Here is a 21,511-nt window from a genome sequence, read left to right as displayed (position 1 = left end):
TCCTAGGAAGGAGAAACTCGCTTGGTGGCTTACTCTTCCCAAGGTAACCAACTGCTCTTGGGGACTGCAGGAGACTAGTCCTCCTGATGACCTGCTGATCTAAAAATAAAGGTTTCCTTCTCTTCGATTCTTGTGGTTCAGATGGTCTTGCAGCACATTCAGACAAGTTAGATACGAAGTCTCCCTTGGGATCCTTCAGTTTAATTCCAACAAGTTTGCAACAGGTCAGCACTGCTGCACATGAACAGAAACAGTCTCACGTAAGCTACGTTCTCAGAAATATTATGTATTTTCTACAGCATGGAACAGGATCTCTTTCAGTTCTCCTCTCACCTCATAATGTTAAAATGCAGGGCACAAAAGAACAAGAGGGTTTGTTCTTATTTGGGTCAAATGTCTTGAAAAAAATCCAGCATTTATTGAGAATTTAATATAAAACTCCTACAGAAATAATGGGAAAAATACAAGCCTAAAGGTCAGTCATTCAGCATTTATTCATCAGCAAAATAAAAATACATTTGGGCTAACAATAAATTTCACAATTGCTGTTTCTTCTGCTAACCTAAAATGAGATAAATGTTCTTATTTTTCTTGCAAACAAGATAATGACAGTAACCCTCTTACTCCTGAGTAAGGCAATTGATCAGGCAGCATCTTTTCTGAAACCCAGATATTGATAGAGAACAGTTACTTAAAAGCTATTTAAGATGAAATATGTTCGAAATTATATAAGAAGTCTGTGGACCTCTGTACAGCCTTCTGCTAACTGGCTTCTCAGGCACATGAAATTAAGCACGTATATCAGGAATTTTTGCATCATGTACTGAATTTGGGTTGGAAGTGTAGAATTTTGATCTTGGGGTCTCATTTAAGCTTAAAGTATGAGCTGGTTTGCTGGTGATGGAGAGCTATGTCACTTGCACAGGCAGCACCTGAAAAACGTCTTTAAACTTCAGAACTGGGAAGCTGACCTGGTTGGTGTAACCATGGGCTAAGGATACTTGTGGCAGTTATTGAAGCACTTTACTAAGGTCTTACCCTAAAATTCAGTGATGTCACTACCAGCCTTCTCATTGTTTTGGGAGAGTTGTCATTCCAGCCTCCGCAGAATAGGTGCCAACACACACGTACAAACATGGGCATATACACACACACTGTAGTTATGACCTGGATCTTAAAGCAACATTTAATCAAGCTGCTGTTTTCAACACAACAGTGTTGTGTTAATTCATACAGACTCTGTGTATCTGGAAAAAAAATGACTTCTGGAGCCAGACTTGATATAACTTGTTTTTGGTGGCCACTCCCTCTGCATGTTACAGAAGAAATTAGGTAAGAAAAAAGAGCTGGAAGTATTTCAGGAAACTCAGACCTAAGAAACCCTCCCCTTGGGCATTCACACTGCTTGGGCTCAGAACTGTGCTCTTGGCCTTTTGTATTTCATGCCACAGAGGTACCTAAATTAAATGAAGACACTGGAGACTCGGCAGGTCACTTTTTTAGAAGTCACTGGTTACAGATAGCATTGTGAATAGGTTCAGACACAGCTTCAGCCACAAATGCAGTTATGAGGTTGGCATCTCTGGCTGGACACGTGGTCCAGGGATGTTAATGCTGAATAATGGCTGATATCTGCCAAACTAGAGAAGAACAGATGAAGATTCAAGAAAATCTTAGTATTTTATATCAACCACTTTTCCCCCTGAAATGGCGTGAGCTGTCCAAAGAGGAAAGCAGTAGACAAGGCATCCCAGAAAGAACAAGCCGTGTTGCCAGTCCGCACCTGAGCACAGTTCTCATCCAGACAGCACAAGTGACGGCTTCGTGTGCGGCTGATGCTGCATTTTACACTGGCATGGGCATCAGCAGCTGCATCCTTGCAACTACCTAGGTAATGATCAGAAGCAGGAATATCTTGCTGTCTTCCTGGAAATATGGAGACTTTCTAAAATACTCCAACTTGCTAAAAGTCCAGATTGCTTTTCAAAAATGGTAGAGTTTTCTCCCACAGACAATTTGCTGAGACCTTCCCTTCTTCTTTGGATTCCCAAGAGCCAGAGGATTCTAAAGCAAAAAAAAAAAAAATCTGAGATAAAAAGCAAATTAAATTCAAACAGGTTACCCTGTCTTTCATCTCAGCAATAATTTCCATTCTGTCAACTTATTTAGAAATCTTGTGTGTACTTTGTGTAGAGAATACTTGCACTTCTACTACTGTAAACCAGACCACCAGTGTTATACACTTTGAGTGCCAGTGACTATTCCAATTTTTTTTCCTCCAGCATCCACAGACTTAGTACAGAAATTGGATGGCCTAGATTTAATTAAATTCTGGTTGTCTAAGAGACCTGTATTCAAATACCAATAAATTGTCATGAACATAGAAGAGTAACCGGTCTCTCCAGCTGAGGTGACATGAGTTCAAGTCAAAATATGCTGCTATAAGGTGGATTGCTCTGAAGAACCACCTCTCGAGTGAAGGATTCTACAATATCCTGGTCCATCAATCTGATGTGGCAGTCCTAGTGAGGCTACTTACCACTCCCTCAAGGATCGTATCTGTTACTGTCTACCCAGAGTTTTACAGTTGCGTAAAATTTCCTGCTACTAGAACTAAGCCCCTAAGCCTGGGCTCTGTGATTTCCAGGTAGACAGAAGGAGCTCTTGACTCAGTTGAGTGGGGTTTCTGCCTTCTAGTGATGACTTGGGAATTCAGGCAAATACTCAGTATCAAAAAGGTTAGTTTTCGTAAAGCTTAGGCCTTGGAGGAGTCACGGTCCCCACAAAACATTCCTTCTTCAGAAAGGAATCACAGTGTGGTGCTTGGTGGGTGAGGCTTTCTGTAGCAAGAGAGTTCTAAAGGTTCAGGGAGTTAAAACACCAAGAATGCACATTTCCTATCTGGATCTACCTCAGACACCCTGCTAAACATGGGCAGCCACTTAACCTACCTAGATCATAGTGCTCCATCTGTAGCATAACATTAACGAGTCTCATGAGAAATGTACGTGGTCAAATGTATCCCTGTTTACAAGGCTCTTGCAGACTATCAATGGAATCTGGGTCAACGCAGAAGAATAAATTCACTACTAAATAGCCCAGTGCTATATGTAACGGTTAATATTGTTGCACCAATGTATAGTCTTTGTAGTTACATTAGAAGGCAACAGCCTTGTAACAGTCAAGATGAGAAAGAGCCAAGGTTTAGCAAATTTCAACAATGGATCAAGAGAGAAAAAGAGGAAACTACCTGCCTGGCCCTCTCCAAATAACTTCTTTGCCAGGTTCTAAGTGATAAATGCCGTCATAAAAGTTGTTGGGGTGTTCTCCTCTCAAATACAACTTAAATTATGGACACCTTCTCCTGAAAGACACAGACATGAGAGAGGTTCTGAGCAGGTGAGCAAAATTTATTCATCACATGGGTCCATTTCACCTCTGTACCATGAATCATCACTGAGTCCGGGTGTATGTAGGGTGGAAAGAAGGAACAACAAATGTGAGGAGGGTATTAAATAATGACTGCCATAAAGATCACACGGCTCTACCCAACTCCATGAAATTGAAACAAGAGCTTAGAAAATGAAACCCCAGTACATTTCGAAGGGATAAAGGGCAGTGTGTAAGTCAGCTGTGGAATGCAATAACAGGATATCGAAGCAAGTTGTTTAGTCAGGTTTCTAAAATCCACTGTCAGCAATATGCAGATGAGACATCTCTATTTTTCATCCCTTCTGATCACACCACAAATGTGAGGACAGCACAGTGCTTTCATAGGAGACACAGGTAGAAGTAAGGCCAAAGTAAGGCAGAGGGATGATGCCAGTGGGTGTAGGGATGTGTTTGAGAGGCTTGAACTGCGATGCAGCTTCCTTTGGCTGAAGAGCCCCAGTGGTCAGGTCACACTGTGGTTTAAGATGGTTTTGAGGATTCTTCACCAGGCTTCCATCTTGGCACCCAGGAAGAGCTGTCTGCAATTTTGCCAGGAGATCCCATTCCTTCCACTCCAGTTTTCCAAGCCTTCATCTCCAGTAGCAGTGCGAGGTACCCTGGTCTGGAGCCTGTGGCTCCTAAGACTGTGCAGCTACTATGGTGTGCTGTAGTCAATCTGCTCACGGCTACCGCTTACTTTTAACTCAACCTCTGACACTTTCTGTACTGGCTTACCGCTGAATCCTGAACCAAGCTTAACCATCAGTTGTTACATCCAGGATGTACCATGTCTGAGGCAAGACCTCCAAAAGATGAGATGGATTCTAAGGGTGATGAGCACTCCCACAGCAAGAAGAAGCCAACACAAACACTGGGCATCCTTCTGTGACCTTTCAAGTACATTTCTTCACCCACTTTCTGCCTGACATAATTAGCTGCTAGATATGTAGTTTGAAAAGGCCTCCTCTGACACTCTCCTCAGCATTGCCAGGAACATCCCAGACCTGTCAGTGCTCCACTGCAGCTACCTGTACCTCAGAAGAGTGGCCGTACAGCCAGACTTTTGGTAGGCATCAGTCACGTTCAGTAACCTGCCTTGTGCTTGAGGAATACAGTGAAGCTGGTTTTATGACCAAGGTCCTGGCTTTAGGGCTCAAAAAGCTGGATTCAGCTCTTAGATTTTCCATGTGATCTTGGCTATGTCATTTAGCTTCTCTCTACGCAGGAGTCCAGCCTGCTCCTGAAGGGTGAGACAGCATAAATTTGTAAATCCAGAGGACATGCCCAAATTCTCTGGTGAGGGAGATTGCATAGGATGTTAGGTAAACAACTCTCTTGCTGCCCCATGATTTGCATGCAGTAAAGAGCAACTGAGAAGAGTCTTACTGAAAAAAAATCCCTATTTTCAATCAGTAGTTGTATCCTCTGATGTAAATATGAAGTGACTAATGATGCCTTGCGGTGACCTGCCATCCAGCAAGCATGGGCATTTGCAGCCTGCCAGCAGCCGCCACGGACTCCTGCTGGGGTGACGGACCCTCGGCAGACCTCTGCTGCCACAGACCCCCACCGGGGCCACGGGCAGGGTGGGGCTGCTGGCCAAGCCTACAGGGATTCACAGCCCTAGGAGCCCTCACCCCGTCCACGTCCACCTCCCACCCTGCCTGCGTGCTCAGCCACGTCCTACACAAGCTCCCCACCCCGCCCCCCTCTCCAGCCGGAGCCTGCTGTATCACCGTGGGATGCCCTCCCGCCCCGCAGCCTCCCCTCCGCGGCTGAGTCCCCCCGGAGCCCCGCAGCATCCCGGCTCCCGCGGGGTGGGCGGCCTCGCTTGTCCCCGTCCCGCGGCCGCCCAGGTGAGCGGGCAGGGAGCGCGCACCGGAGGGGGCTGCACATCACCTGACCCCCTCCGGCCGATTCCCTCAGACAGGACGTCAAGTTAATGAGCCCTCGGGCCTGTAATTAGCTGTCAATTACCTCAAATTAATCAACTCCTCGCCTAATTAAGCATAATCGGCAGGTGGGCAGAAAACGGGCCATTGTGCCGGAGCCATGAGAAAAGCATGGCTGGCAAACTTGGTTAGCGTCAGCGGCGCATTCCCGGACGCCGCGCCACCGACACCCGGGCGCCCGCCCCGCCCTCCCCGGCCCCCCTCGGCCGGCCCGGCCCCGGGCTGCCGCGGCGGGACAGCGCCGTGCGGGGCGGGGCGGCAGCGCTGGGGGCCCACCGGCGCGGGGGCTCCCCTGTCCCGACAGTGTGGGGCAGCCCCGGGGGGCCGGCCTGCAAAAGGCCGTGGTGGAAGTTTAGGGTGGGGGTTTTTCCTGCTTAAAATTTGCGCTGCTGGGCCTTCATCTGTTAATCACCCCGCCCTCCCGTCCTCCCTCCCTGGTTTGCGGTGCTTTCTGCACCCGCGTGCTTTGAACGTCTCTCTGAAAAGGGGAACAGAAGCGCACCCCGTGTTCGCTGACCGAGGCCCACCTCAGTTAGGAGCACACCTACTTAACAGCGTGAAGATGCGTGTAGCTAGCAAATGGCGTTTCAACGGTATTAATTACTACCTATAAAAATGAGTCGTATTGCATTATTTTTCACGTAGAATAAACACGACCCAAAAAACGCCCATCCTCTGGAGCGCTGTTTGGCAGAGGGCAGACGTTCCCTGCTGGGGCTGGGGAGGGAACAGGGCTCCTGCCAACTTTCAGATGTCGCCGAAGCACAGGATGAAACCGCTCTCTGCTGCGCCGGGGGCCTGATCCTGCGCCCTGCCTGCTACATCCCAGCAAGCACCGAAACGCCAGCTTTATTCAAGCACAAACAGGGCACGGTATCTTTCTGAGCTGCAGAGAAGGGCTGAGGGAAATGCAGTGTCGCTGTAGAAGCATTGTCCACAATATTAAAGTAAAATGTTTTGATTATACCTAGAAAGTTTTGTTTGTTTGTTTAATGTAGCTAGATTATCACCCAGTGCGCTGGATTTACACTGCTTTAGTGATCATCAAGATTAGAGCAGAATCCCCAGATAACAAACAGGGATATAAGACGTCAGTTTATGACATAATAGCAATAGTAACCCAATAATCATAGTTGAAAGAAGAAGGATGCAGTGGAGGGGGAGTTGGATCTCTTGACTCTGGAGAGAGAGCTGCCTGCGTTGGAGTGGCTTTGATTAAAAATCCATCTGTTGTTGTCCAGAAGGATGATTTTATACTTTATTCCTGACAGAGTGGAGAAACAACAGCCCAGCACAGGTCTCGCAAAGTTGGTGCATGAAACAACCAGCAACTAGAGTGGTAAGTTAGGATATCCAGCCTGCCCCCTTGACCCTACTAAGTGTCTGCAAGTCCTCAAAGACCCCTGGACCTCTCAAGAAAAGGTGCACATCAAACACAGTGTTTCTCTTCCTGCAGCTATTTGAAGCGCAAGCCCCAAGAAGAGGCTTCAGGTAGCTCCTGCCCTGCAAAGGGTGTAATCGGGTGCTCAGAGAGGACGGTGCGAGGGGCTGTGGTGCTGCCATGCTGGGGAACAGCCGGGTCCTGGCAGCTGGCCTGGCCCCGGGGGATTAGAGATGCCCCCACCTTCCCAGCTCACGTGGTGGCACACGCTGCAGCCGGGCCCACGAGGCCTCTCTTGTATTTCTTCCTGCCCTGTTCTCAGGCGAGTGCTTATTGCCGCAGCAGGAGATTTGGGCAGGGACCCTCTGTACACATAATGCAGGAGCCCATGAGATGCCAGGGGCCTCAGCATCCCCTCTGTCTCCTTGGCAAAGCCACCACTTTCCAGAGTTTCTCCTGCACCTGTCATCTCAGGGTGACCTCTAGACCCTCCTGAGGGGACAGCTCTTTTTTTGGGAATCAGGAACCCTCCCAGTATCCTCATTTCCCTCAATTTATGAGTGTTTTTCTTTCAGACCCTCTGTTTCCATCACATGTCTTCCTTTGGCTGGAGTGCTGGCCCCATTCTTTGGGGACATCAGCACATTCCCAAGGATCAGCTTGGGAGGGATGGTCTGTGCAACAGTGTCGCGGATAGTGACATGAGCTGCTGGTGATCAGTGTTCTCCTGCAGCTCCCTGTTCATTTACAGGCATGCTGCAGATGCACATTGATTTCACCGGCTCATGCCCATTTAGAGCTGGAGCACTCAAATGACTTACATCAAGGTTGACTAAACATTTCTATTATCAGCTCCCTTCACACATAACTCTTTCAGTCTGGGAATGTGAAGTTCTCCAGATCTTATGTACCTCCAAGGAAGCAGTGGTTGCTTTAACTGTGCCATGACTGAGCAAAAAGGCCTCAGGCATTTAGGAGGTAAGTGCCCAGGCCACAGAACCCTGATCCTATTATAAACTCAAACTCTGTGGAAAAACAAACAAACAAGCAACAAACAAAACAGAGAAGCAGACAGTAGAAACCTGTTAGGGCTAGACTGATGGAGCAGTTTCCAGTGATCCACTGAAAATCAATTGCAACAGGCCTGAGTCGAAAAATTGTGCTGAGAGAGGCAGTGTTGTTGCTGGTGAGGCACTGCTGCTGCCGCTGCTGCCTGGAGACCTTCCTGATGATGGGGTTGCACAGCAGGTGAGCGGGCAAGGTGCTGTACAGGGGACAAGCGTGCAGGGCAGGCGAGTGTGCAAGGCACAAGCACTACCTTGCTGGGGAAGCCCAGGGTCTGGCTGGGACCACCTCTTAGGGGAGCATGCCTGGAGCCTGGCCGCTGGCTGGGGAGGTACCTCCTGAGTAGGACGAGGAGGAAAGGTACAAGACTAAAAAAAACAATAATAAAAATGTATGTATTTGTTTGTTTGCTTGTTTATTTATTTATTCCAATCCCTGACATTGTTTGAACCTTATTGGCCACGCCAGCTGTTCCAGAGGCTGCTGTCTGGCCAGTAGTGCCCCAGGTAGGAAAATGCTCTTCTCCTCCCTTGCCACTGTCATAACAAACACACACACAAAAAAGCTGGCTAAACAATGTGGCTGTGCCATTTTCTGAGTCTGAAAAAGCAAAAGCTATAACTATTTTGTTAATTGTTTTGGCCAATGAGTTAGAAACAACAGTAGGGAATTCACAACAATCTGCCAGTCTTTCAGTCTGTATGGAATACTGAGTGTTCGTAAGGATCATGACCACCACGTTGTTCATTCTGCACAATGCCATAGCATTGAGGGCAGCTGTGTTTTGTTTTGGTTGTTCGTTGCTGCATTACTCTGGCAGGTAGCAGAAGTGGTGGTTTGAGCGGGAGGCATTGCTCTTCTAAACAGTCAATCCTACAAAAGCTGTGAGCTTCTCTGGACTTTATAGCTTACTGGAGCAAGGTGGAGAGTGATCTTGACCAACCCTCTGTGCAGCTCTAGTCCAAGATTACAAAAATAAAGCACTCAGGTTAGAAAGTACTTACAATGTGCATTGTGATTCTCCTGCAATTTTTCATTACAATGCAACCTGCAATCACATATCTGCAGCGCCGCAGTGTCTCCCCAGTCATGTGTGAAACTAACTTCAGCAATAACTGGGTAATCTCACTGAAAACAATGGCCAGCCCTTGCAGTCCAGGGGTTTTGGGCTAGCCTAGAGTGGCCTCCCTGTCCTGAGCTCCTGCTGGTCCTGGGCCCCATGGAAAGCTGCACAGCTTAGGAAAACTGTGAAAGAAGGTCACAAATTTCATAATAATTCAGTGTCATGGGGTAGCACCTGGTGAACAGCCTCACCCTGGCACTGAGGCTATGTGTACCCATGCACGTGTGCAAGTCTGCTCAGCAAGGTGCAAGCATGCTGCGGTTCTGGGCAGAAGCCACCTTGGGTCCAGTAGCAGCTGTGCCAGGAGCCTTGAGGGTGATCAAGATGTGAGGCTGGGTGTGGAGGTGCTCCAACACGGTTCCATGCTGCCGGGCTGGAGCCAGCTGCCAGCCAGAGCAAACCCGCATCTGTCCCGGTTTCTCTATGTAGATATGTACTTAATAACCATTGCTGCTTCCCAGAGCAAATTTCTAGGCTTCATTATGTTTTCACTTGCCTTGCAGGGGATACAGCAGGAGTTCTGATAAATGAAGAGAAAGGGCTGCTTGCTTTGCAGGATATTTATGTGACGGTCCCTCTCCCAGCCCCAGGAATCCTTTGTGTCATTCCTCATGGCTGGCATCCCCAGCCAGCTGTGGATAGGGTGCAGCAGATCCGGGGAGCCGACAGATGAGCACATTGTCGCTGTTCTGCGCTCTTACCAGCAGCAGGTTGGCACAAAGCTGCCTGCAAGCAGGCTCTGGCTGGCCCCAGGCAGCTAAAACACCAGACCCAAAGAAGCAGAACAGCCCAGGGAGCAGTGGTGGTTGGTGCTGCATCACCTCAGAGGTGCTGAGGGCACCAGCAGCATTGGGCCAGGGCTGGGGCAGAGTTACCCAGCTGAATATGAGTGCTACTGAAAGACAGACACTGTGCCGGTTTGTTCCCAGTGTGGCTCCAGTGACTCAAGCTACCCTTCACAACTGGGGCGGCTCCAGGAGACCCTGCATGAGGAGCCCTTGGTGCATCCCCGTCTGTGCCCGTGGATGTGGCTGCTGCTCGATCCCTGCATGTCCCAGTCCCTCGCCCCCCGCAGATGCTGAAGGCTGTGGGATCTGTTGGTGGGGTTGTGATGCTGGATGGGGACACCACCGCTAATGGGGCAGAGGGCAGGGATGGCCCCAGGCTAGAGCCTGCACGTGTGAAGGCAGCAGCTGGTGCAGGTCATGCTGCCCAGCGTCCCCAGGCCCTGGTGGGGAGCGAGCTGGGACCATATGGAAGGTGCTGCCAAACAAGGCTGTTGAAGCAAAGGCTGCAAATGAGTTTAGTGGAGAGCCAGACATTTTGAGGAGGGGAGAGACAGAGCTGGGAGTGGAGGAGTGCAGGAGAAAGGGAGAGCCCCAGTGCTTTGGCTGAGAGGGACCTGCTGGGACACCCAGATGTGGTGGGCATTGCTCCCCTTCCCCCTACCCCACACCTTCTCCTGGTGCCCTAACTTCAAGACCCCTCAAAGAGAAGAGGGGACCAAGGTGTCCTGGCTCTTCTTTGTTTTTAATTACTTCCCATTTTAATCTTGATTTGCACGTCGACCTCTCAGAACTGGGCCAGGGACTCTACAAAGCCCTCGTCAGCAACTCCCCCAATAATAAACAGGAAAAGGCTTAAGGGGCAAATCACTTGCATGTTAATGAGACTGTTTGCTGGAGTCAAGAGAGAAAACAGCAAACAAACAAATGGACTGAATTCCAGCGGCAGCTGTTTGCTCCTTAATCTCAGCTCGTCAGAGCTGCCCTTTGATGGGACACAATCTACACAAACGATTGTGCTAAATCTTCTAATCTACGTCCTCATTATTACATCCCTTCTTACGCATGTAAATCAGGGACAAACTCATTTTAATATGTAGATAGATTATAGAAGAGAAGGGGAGGGGATTGGAGGGGAAAGGAGCTGCTGGTGGTGTCTGTGCCTGCCGGTTTGGAGGGGTGTTAATGAGGAGCGCAGGGAGGGGAGCTGTCTGAAGAGACCCCCAGGGTACTCGAAGGAGGAGGAGGAAGAGGAGTGCCTCTTGTCAGGGCAAAAGTGGGGGTATAAAGGGGCCAGTACACTGGTGCTGGGATGCTGAAGAAGACACAGGTGTGGGGCAGCATTGGCAAGGCAATGTGATGAGGCTCTGAGGAGGGCCTCACCCTGGCATCCCCCCAAGCCCTCTGCCAAGGTACTCAGCCCCTGGCGTTGTTGAGGTGGGATGCTGGAGGAGGGCTTGGTGGGGTACAGGAGGCCTTGGTGGTGGCATCAGGTAGCAAGAGGTGACAGAGCCACACTGCAGGGGTGCACTGAGGCCCTGGCATTGTCCCTGGATGTCCTGCAGTGCAGGACCTCCTTGCAGCACAGCACCATGGTCTCCCACCCCTAAACCCCCCTGCTCCCAGCGCTGTCAGTGGGCTCAGGATCAGAGCAACCAGCTTCAGCCAGGTTGGAGTAGCAGGCTGATACCTCAGGCTGCAGAGCCAAGCATGCAGCCTATACTGCCTTCAAACAAATGTCAGTAAAGTTAGGATATGATCTTTAATAATGTTCAAAATAGTTGCTTTTACAACAAACACAACTGTGAGAAAAAAGAGCTCTCCTGCATTTCCCTGCCTCTGGCACCTCCTAATACAGTTGCCAACCTGTAACCTGCCCCTTAACCTTCTTCTTCCACTGGAACAAGGTGGGGGAACAGCAGCACCAGCCTTATTTATCTCAGCCACCTCGTCCTCCTCTGCTCCAGGAGGGGCAGCCTCCTGGTAAAATATGAAAAAGTATATTAAAAACAACCTAGTTAGTTCACATATTCCCCATTGACCTCACACCTGTGAAGGAAGGGTACAGGAGATAAGCAGTAGGTTGGAGCACAAAAGGTGAGTGCATGAGGCATGCAGGAACATAATCAAGAAGGCCAAGCATAAAATAAGTTTGTGAGTAACAGGATAATCAAAGGGAACAAGACATCATTCTGTAAATTCATTAGTAGCAAGAGGAAGACTAAGCAAAGTATTGGATCACTGCTCAGCAGGGACTGAAAATTATTGACAGAGGATACTACTAGAGAAACTAATAACAGTGATAAAGAGGTAAGTTCTTGCCATACAATAAGGAAAGAGTATGATAGAGGTAATGTTATTGAGTTAGATGCATTCAGATTTATTTGGTGTAATGAGCTTCATTGTAGGTACTTAGAGATTTGACTACCGCAGTCTCAGAGTCAGTAATGACTGTCTTCCAGAGCCTGTAGAGATGTAGTGGAGTACAGGAAAACCACAGGCATCGCTCTTTAAAAAGTGAAGGAAAGGGTGATGGGTAATTATGGACCAGTCAGTTTAATTCCCATTCCCATTAAAATTCTGGAATAAATCACCAAGTTATCTCTAACAATCAAAGGCAAAATGAGACAATCAATTGCATTCAGTGCGGATTTGTCAAGGATCAGTCCCTTCTAGTCACTCCAATTTCTTGCTGTAACAAGACAACAGGTCTTGTAGTTAAGAAAGGAACAGAATATGCTGTGTATCTTCAATAAACTGTTTAGGTTCCATTTCAAAAGCTATCCTTATGAGTAAACCAGGGAAATATAAGTTAGCAGAAACTACTGTTAGGTAGATAAAAAATTTTAGTTAAAAACCTGTGCTCAGGGAGTAGTCCTCAGTGGTTTACTATCAAGATAAAGGTTGTCTTGAGAATAGCTCCACAGAAGTCTGTTCTGGGTTTGGTTCTGCTCACTGGCTTAATTAACAACATAGATGACAAAACAGAGAGTAGGTACATCAGGAAGACACAGACCTGGAAAACTCTTTAAGTACACTGCAGGACAGGCTTAGCATTCCAAATTGTCTTGGCAAATTGGGAAAGTGGTTGAGAAAAGATAGATGAAAGTCAGTAAAAAACAATGCAAAGAATGTTAGTGATGCAGAAAAAAATGAAACGTATAAATAGGAGTTGGAAAACAACTTGTCAGGCAGCAATACTTTCAAAAAAGCACTAGGGGTAAGAACAGATTACAGGCCCTGTCACAAATAGTATGCTGTTGCCAAAAAAGCAAACCTTCTACCATACGGCATAAATAAGACTACAGCTGTCAAGACCTCTGGAAATTACCTTTCTTTCTAGTCAGCATTGCTGAGACTTTAGTTGGTGTTTTGAACCCAGTTTTGGCACTGGCTTTCGATGTGGACCCATTGGAGGGTGTCTAAAGGAGGGCAATGAGAATGACCAGAGATCTAAGACATGTCCTACAAGGGAAACCTGAAAGAAATGGTGTTGTGTAACTTGGAGGGAAGACTGAGGGAGGATAAAAGAAAATCCCCAGCCATTAAAGTAGTAAAGGGAAAGGGAAAAAAAACATCCTCTGTGCCCATGGCAGACAGGTAAGTCCGTGGCAAATTGTAGCAAGAATAGGTCTGTGTTTGATATTAGGAGAAAAATTAAGAAAAATGAGGGGGTGGGGAGAGAGAGAGACTTCAAGGGAGACACTAGAAGAGATTACTTAGGTGCTTTTCCATCTGTCAAGAATGAGACAGGTACAGCCTGCCATGAGGCAAAGAGGAGGAAGAGATGGCTTCTCTGGTTCCTTCAGTCCTAGTTTTCTAGTAGTCTGTCTTCTCATTTCTGACATCCATCACCTAACCTTCAGCAATATTGGAGACAGAAGTACACAAAGAAGGATGAGGCATAAGGCACTGCCACTGGTTCACTGAACACATCACTGCTTTCCTCAAACCCCAGCGTATGCTTACTGACCAGGAATGATGACAGGATGGAGACCTAAGAGATGATCAGACCCTTCAGATGGACAAAGTGTTGGCCCCTACTATCTTCTGGGACTTAGCAAAAAGAAAAGGGCAGGGTCATGCCACCCAGGTCACTGACTGCCCATGACTGACTGAGTGTTGCTGCTGGAGTTAAAACAGGGGTGTATCTGCCTCCCCATCACCACCAGATAACTGATGTGACTGCTGGTACTGCTCCTCCCTTCTAAGAAATCTAAATCAAGCGATGGCTTGAAGACTTACTATAAACTGTCTATATGCCTTAACAGAAGTGTCTATTTCTGCAGCATTTCCTTGGGGAAATCTTGGGAGGTTGGAAGTCTAGCAGGCTGGAATGAGTATCCACCTCAAGTAATGAAGTTTCAAGTAAAGGGTGAAATTTTTTTCCTCATCCCTTTCTCTCTATTTCCAGCTATTTTCAGTCTGTATGTTTGTCTTCTGCCACCTTTTCTTTGACCCTTGTGTTCCTGGCCATAGAACAGAATCATAAAATCATATAGGTTGGAAAAGAATTTTAAGATCAGAGACTCCAACTGTAAACCTAGCACTGTCAAGTCCACCACTAAACCATGTCCGTAAGTGCCACATCTACACATCTTTTAAATACCTCCAGGGATGGTGACTCCACCACTTCCCTAGGCAGCCTGTTCCAATATTTGACAACCCTTTCAGTAAGGAATTTTTTCCTAATAGCCAATCTAAACCTCCTTTGGTGCAACCTGACACTGTTCCCTCTTGTCCTGTTGCTTGGTATTTGGGAGAAGAGACCAACATCCTCCACGCTACAACTTCCTTTCAGGTAGCTGGAGAGAGTAAGAAGGTCTACCCTCAGCCTCCTTTTCTCCAAATTAATCCCCAGTTCCCTCAGCTGCTTCTCATAAGACTTGTACTGTGGACCCTTTGTCAGCTTCATTGCCCTTCTCTGAAGTTGCTCAAGCACCTCAATGTCTTTCTTGCAGTGAGGGGCCCAAAACTGAGCACAGGGTTTGAGGTGTGGCCTCACCAGTGCCGAGTACAGAGGGACGATCACTTCCCTGGTCCTGCTGGCTACACTATTTCTGACACAAGCCAGGATCCTTGTATCACTCCCTTGTATCACGCTTGATGTTCCACACACCGTTGTCTGTCTGAGAAACACAAAACCTTTCATGTTTTCTTTTGAGCTGAGAGGTAGACCACAAGAGGACCATGGTCCCTTGGCCAGATGGGCCTTGGACTTCTGTTCATGATGTCTGGGATTAAAGGTGGACATATTCAAGGCCCTATTTTTCTTCAGACTGTTATGAAACAACTCACTGTTGTGTTCCAGTGGTTGTGCTGTTTCCCACATTGCATTATCTGCCAAGCCAGGATATTAGCTCTGGTCTTCGAAGCCCTCTCAGAGTCAATTATGTCTGAGTATGCATTTTTGTCATGGCCCACCTGCTCCTTTGAGAAAGTGAAGTTGACTAAGTCCATGATGAAGTGTGGGAAACTGGAGATGAAATGGAAATAAATGGCAAGGAGGACTGGCTACTGAATAAGGTTGCAGAGGAAATACTCTACTCCAAACAGGAGACGTTTAGGACACAGAGCACTGCTCCCTTTCTTAATAAGCTTTTCCACTATAACAGAAAAGAGGGCTTAAGATTATAAAGTATGATTAAAACAAACAAACAGAAATGCAACAGTCCCATTTTAACAGATTATATTAGCAGTTACCAAAATAGTTTAATGGTCATAAGGAAAAATGGTTTGAGACCCTAAGACATTCAGCAGCCCCCCGTATACTTAAGGAAAGACATGGAGCATACAGAAGGTCGCAAGAAAACATGTCAAAGAGGTTGGGAAGGGGCGTGAGAAGGGTTGGGACAGGATGTGGTACATGGTGTAGGAGTTTCCTGCAATGCAGATGCCTTCACCAGGATCCGTATGAGCCAAGCATGGAGGATACAAGGGGTCAGCAGCATTGCACGGCTCCTGTGTCTGGCACTGGTGGCTACCACCAGTAATAGGGCAAGTGTGTTAGAGTGAAAATATCAAATTTATTAAATGTTCCCCATGACATAGCTCCCACAGTCCTTCCAGCTATTCTGTGGAAATGTCTACAGCCTGGTGTCATCCATCCTTTTCAGTGCTCACCTTTATCTTTGGCATAGATGATCTGTGACCTGCATTTCACTTAGTGACTGTCACTGCTGTTCCTGGTGCTAGCCCAAACCTTTAGTCTTCCTCCTCATATTTTGTACCATTCTAGTAGCTGAGGGATTACTACTCCCTTCCCTTTAGTTATCGCTTAAGCAAGTCAGGCACAGCTATGCATGGCTTGCAGACCAAAACTACAAGTTCCCAGTCATTTTCTTTCCTGTTCTATAGACTTTGTTCAGTTTGTCAGTATTTCCTTAAAAAACAAATGTGCAAAACTGCACAGAAAATTTGACTCAACACTAGAGCAATATAGCATTAATGGGCTGCTCTACAATGTCATGCTTCTGAATGTGGAGCTCTCTCAATCCTTTTTAGAGCTTTGTCATATTGCAAATGTAGATTGTGATTGCACCAAACTATTGTTTCCAGCTGTTCTCACTGTCCAGCTGTCTGTCCCTCAGGTATATTTTTGGCTCTGGGATTTTCCCTGTACCACAGTTTGCTGAGTTGACTCCCACCTATATTCTCTTTGAGGCAGCATTCTGGTTCTCACCCCTCGATGGGCACAAATTCTTCCAACTCAATATCACCTGCAAATGGCATTAATATTCAACTTGGCCTGCTTTCTGCACCGTTTATGAAGATTTGAAGAAGGGCAGATTTAAACTCTCCTTGCTGGAGAACTTCTGTCCCAGCCTGACAGTTACACTCTGAACCTATTATTTACAGTCATCTGGCTGCATTCTCATTGGTAATTTCTATCTGAAAACTCACAATAATTTTCCCAGTGGCACTTTCGCATTTTGCTAATTAGGACCTCAAGAACAGACCTGAAAAGGGGATTTTTTTAAAACAACAAAATAAACCACAATGCTGAACAAAGCCCAGTGTATTTCTGACACTGGGCAAGAAGGTCACTTGAACCAGTTTCATTTCATTTGGATTTTGTCCTTGGCAATTCAACCTGAATTTATTTTGGCAAACAAATCTTGTGAGTAGTTTTCCCACATGTTGAATGTATCTGTGGTATTCTCTTCCTCTAACAGTTCCATAATGCTAAGACAATTCAGTATGCACAGCAAAATTCCTCCTGTTATGATATAGTGATAGAAACAAAATTTTTGCCATAGCAATTGAGTCTAGCATTCTTTCCCCCTTTGGAAGATAAATTTATCTATCATGCTTCTTTCTTCAGGACCTAGCTCTGTGGCATCCAAATGCAGCAGAAAAATAATACAACCACAGTCCAGAATAAGAAGTTCTTTTTAATCTTCGCCCTTGTTCTAAGGTGGAGGAATATGCATTTGCGCTGTTCCATTACTGCAAAAGCAGAATAATACCTGGTCTCCCTTAGAGTGGGGTCCCTCTCCAAACTTTAGATGCCTACACCTGAGCTACTCATGGGATACTTTTGTAATCTATATCAATCTTGTCGATAAAGTCAATGGACATATAATTCCTCTGATCCAACATGGACAACTGTTTCAAGATAAGATGAACTGTGCCCTCGGCTCTGCTGAGCCTATTGACCAGAGCCCTCTGGCTGGAGTAGGAATGTGCTCACTGCAAACTCTCTACGCTGTAGGTGTTTACACAGGGTCTAATGAATCCCATTGCTCTTTGAAGGCCAGCTACACAAGTTTGTCCTGATTCACAAATTCAGGGTTGGGGACAAGTAGTGAGGGATTAGGCCATGTCTATCGAAGAGCATAGAGGTGTTTTTTGAGGAGTTTAGACATGGTCCCAGAGGTTAAGATCAGGCCTGCACAAGGCCTTAGGCTTGGCAGCTGGCTGGTGTTCATCCACCCAGCAGTGCTGGTGGTGGGTGGCTAGCTGTTGAGAGATTTTAATTTTGTGAGATAGCAGCCCCTGGTCACAGCAAAAGGACACCAAGTCACTTGTGAAGCCTCGTGTGCCTGTGGCTGAGCCAAGGCTGCTCTGTTCCCTAGCCCTGGCTCTGGGCACCCAGGTCCCATGAGGTGGCTGGGGCTCAGTCCCCAGGAGAGACCATGATCACCCAAGGCCTTTCTCCAGGCTGCTTGGCTCCACCTGGGATAACTGAGATGTGGTAGCTCCTGTGCTGCTGCTTCCCCAGCCCTGCAGATGGGTCAGTGCAGCGCTGGGGCATCGTACTGTAAATTGGGGTGGTGAAAAGATCTGGATTAGAAACAACCTCTTCCTGGGAGGCAGAGGGCATCTTCAGATGCTGATTTGGCCTTGGGAGAAATGATGTTCAATACAGGTTGTTCCCTTGGGTCAAGTGACACAGCTCAGGCTTGATGGCCTCTTGTACATGTGTTAATATCCAGCACACAATACCCAAATATCCCCAGCAACCCCCCTCACACCTGAGTCCTCCCAGGAAGCAAGGGCAGCTTTTGGAGACTCTTCATTAGGTCACCGGCCTCGGGAGCCTAAATCTCCCCTCCCCCACCTCTGTACACAACTGTTCCTCATTTACATAAATTATCTCTATTCAATTATCTGTCCAGATGTCCGAATTGTGCCACCAATGATCTGTGAATGAATTAAAAATGGAATATAATTTAATAATAACTGATTAGAAGGAGATTAGTTGTTATATAAAAAGGAAAAACCAAGAGATAGCTAGTTGCCCTTAATCCGAGCCAATCCACAGTAATTATAGAAATAGAGTCTCGCTTGTTCGCCTTCCCCATTTCTCTTCTGCTCCGCCCCCACATTTTCTCTCTTCTTTTCCCTTTTCTCTCTGTCCTTTCTTTCCTCTCTCTCCTGGCTCTCTCTTCTTTCTTTTTAGTTTCTTGGTCTCCATTCCTCCTGTGCCTTCTCTCCACTTTCTCCTCCTGATTATACATACCTGCATCAACAGAGTCACAGCCCCTCCGGCTCCTGAGACACCCATGTGGCTGGGGACGTCCTGGCAGGTCTGGCCAGCAAGAGGTTTCGGCTGCATTAACATCCTGTCTTTCAAGCCATGTTAATGAAGGTGTCTTTATACTCTCACTTTTCAGTTAAATATTTCTGGAATCACTGCCTTTTCCCTGGGTTCCTAAGACAGACTGTTTTCAGGTTTCCCTTCCTGCGTCTTTCAGAGTCTTGCAGAGCAATTTCTACATTGTGCTGGTTGTAATAAAATCATAAGTAGCACAGAAGCTCTGGCTCCTCCTCTTGCACCAGGAAGCACCAGCAGCAAGTCCCTGAGCCCCCACAGTGTCTCTCCCTGGTGACCTGTGCCCAGACTTTTCCAGGAAACTTGTCAGGGATTTTTCATTTACATTTTCTCTTCTCCCAAGCATACAGTCACAATACCCCAGAGCCAGGCTGAAAGAGAGAGTGCAGCACTTGTCTGGGTATTTGAGACAGAAAAAATTGGAGAGAAAAAACACAGCACAATGCTACCTGAATGTTCCATGAGCATCCACCACCTTGTCTAACAGAGCCCCCTCTCTCCCTCCTAGCTGTCACCTGTCTATGTCAATTGGGACTGCTGGTGCAAACCTCCATCGTTTGCTGTGATTTGCATAGCTAAAAACTATTATTAGTTTATTTTTACTTGTATTGTAAATTAGAAAAAGAAAAAAAAGTCATTTGCTGATGTTCAGTGCTGAGCTGGAATGGGCTATTTATTTCAGGTAATTTCAAACATGAATTGGAAACTCTCAGTTAACAATTTAAGTCAGATTTACTCCCTAGTTCCCCTAGTTCAACAGGGAACTTATCAGATCTGTGCAGTGATGATTAGCGATAGGGCTTAGAGAAATGCTCTTTTACAAGAAAAATGAAGCTGAAAACCCAAACATATTCACTGTCATAGAAGCATCTACCTGTGCTAAGGTACCAGATATTTAAAACCTTCAATGTCTTGGCTTACTATGTGAATTCTGTCTTTTTTGACACCCTGTTTCTGAGTTAAAAGCTCTGTTCCCCTTTAAGAACACTGCTCACAGCAGCAGGTCCACCTTTCCTTCTTCAAAGCACTAAGCCATCTGCAGTTCATATCTCTTTCCCCAAAAGCAGTCCATGAACAGCTGCTCCACCTCTCAGGGACAACTGCAGTGTTTGGAAGTCAATGGAACCAGCTCCTGTGTTTCTTCAGCATCAATTTAAATCCACATCTCCAAGCTGCGCCTGCACTAGGGTTGTCCTCTATCATTGACACTGGTGAGATCAGATCAGGCTCAGCACTCGCACAGGAGTTCAGGCTGAGATCCTGGCTTTGCTGCAGAGAGGTCTGAGTTAACAGGAAGGGGAGAAGGAGCAAGCATGGCTCAGGATCCAAAAGCTTCAGGTGCAGCAGTGTTGTACATAGAAATATTTGCATATAATATTATTCACAAACATCTATTTGAAGTATCTAGTCTAGACTTTTATGCTGTGTTCATTACCATGACATCTGAGCATCCTATGAATGTAATCCAATACAAATCATTTGACATAAATAACACTTTGTATGTTGGTGTTTTTGTTATCTTCTACACCTCTTAGTCGAAGGAAACTTTAAGGAGGATCTTCTTTAAGCAGTATAGTGATCAGTTCTCTGCCCTTTTAATTATCACAGACTTCTTCCTCTTAGGGAAAGACAGTACTGACAGATTTACTGGAACTGCTGCATTTTGAGGTATCCAGCCTGGCTTGGTCCAGCTGGAAAGCATCACTCCCTGCTGGATCTACTGAGGAGGAGCAGAGATCAGAGACACTGAAGGTCTAAAGCCTAGAGAGAAAACTTAACATATGATTTAATGAGCTGCAGACCATTTTGCTGGGATCACTGATGACATTGTGATGACAGTTGGTGGTGATTTTACCCTTTAATATACTCTCATTTCTTTAAAATAGAAGGCTATTTCTAGACATAAGGGAATTTAATGTTAGAATTCAGTTAATGCTACAGCTGCACTTACAACCAGAAAATGTTTTACAAATTAAGTTTTGAGAATGTTAGCATCAAAAAAACCCAACCATTTAAAAAGTAATAGAAATTAATTACTACAAAATCTGCAAAGTTTTGATTACCCTGTCATTCATCTCCTTTCATTAGCACAAATGTAAATGTGAAGATTTCCTTTGTCATTCCAGTAACTTGCAGTCTGGGTCAATTATCTTGGTTTTCCTGTGGAAAGTCCACCCGGCACTTCAAAAAATATTTACGGAGGTTTGTTCTGGTGAGCTAGTCTGTGTAAGTGCTGGAAGCACAGGATCTGTAACTCCAGGATGGACTGTCAGTTCCAAAGGAAGCTGATCAAGATCTTGTTAAGGTAATGTGTCTCCTTTACAGGTCACTGCAAGCAAAGGAATTCATTAATTGTAATATCTATGTTGCCAAATTTTGCCATGTTGCCTTGCAGCCGACTGTATTTATGGTTTTCACAAAGACCTCTGAGAATCAAGAGATTACAAGAAAATTTCAGTGATTGTTAGAAAGTGTCTCCGCCTCGACTGCTGCAAAAGGTTTGACAGCACTAACTGGAGCGATTCTAATGCTCAAAAAAGGAAGCTTAATACATTATTTAAAGACTTCCATGATTTTCAACCTAATATATTTACGTTTTATGGACTTAATTCAAATACTTCAGACTCTTGGGCTTTTACATTGAGCATTTTTGTATTTCGATAATTAAAATGTTAGGGCTCTGTGGCTAGAAGACGTGTTCAGCAGACTTTGAAG

The 21,511-nt window shown here is 46.2% G+C and overlaps 1 long non-coding RNA gene across 1 annotated transcript; it reads right to left on the bottom strand.

Moving 5' to 3' along the window:
• Window positions 1-470: 470 nt before the first annotated feature.
• LOC110358708 (uncharacterized) lies at window positions 471-5,588 on the bottom strand. The gene is made up of 3 exons (XR_002413388.2): window positions 5,410-5,588; window positions 3,251-3,364; window positions 471-2,064 (listed from the first exon to the last, which is right to left on the bottom strand). It is a non-coding gene; the product is annotated as an uncharacterized LOC110358708 (long non-coding RNA).
• Window positions 5,589-21,511: the final 15,923 nt, after the last annotated feature.

The sequence above is a fragment of the Columba livia genome, chromosome 5 (genome assembly GCF_036013475.1).
Source record: "Columba livia isolate bColLiv1 breed racing homer chromosome 5, bColLiv1.pat.W.v2, whole genome shotgun sequence".
Taxonomy (NCBI): Eukaryota; Metazoa; Chordata; class Aves; order Columbiformes; family Columbidae; genus Columba; species Columba livia.
This window is presented reverse-complemented; position numbering and strand designations above follow the sequence as displayed.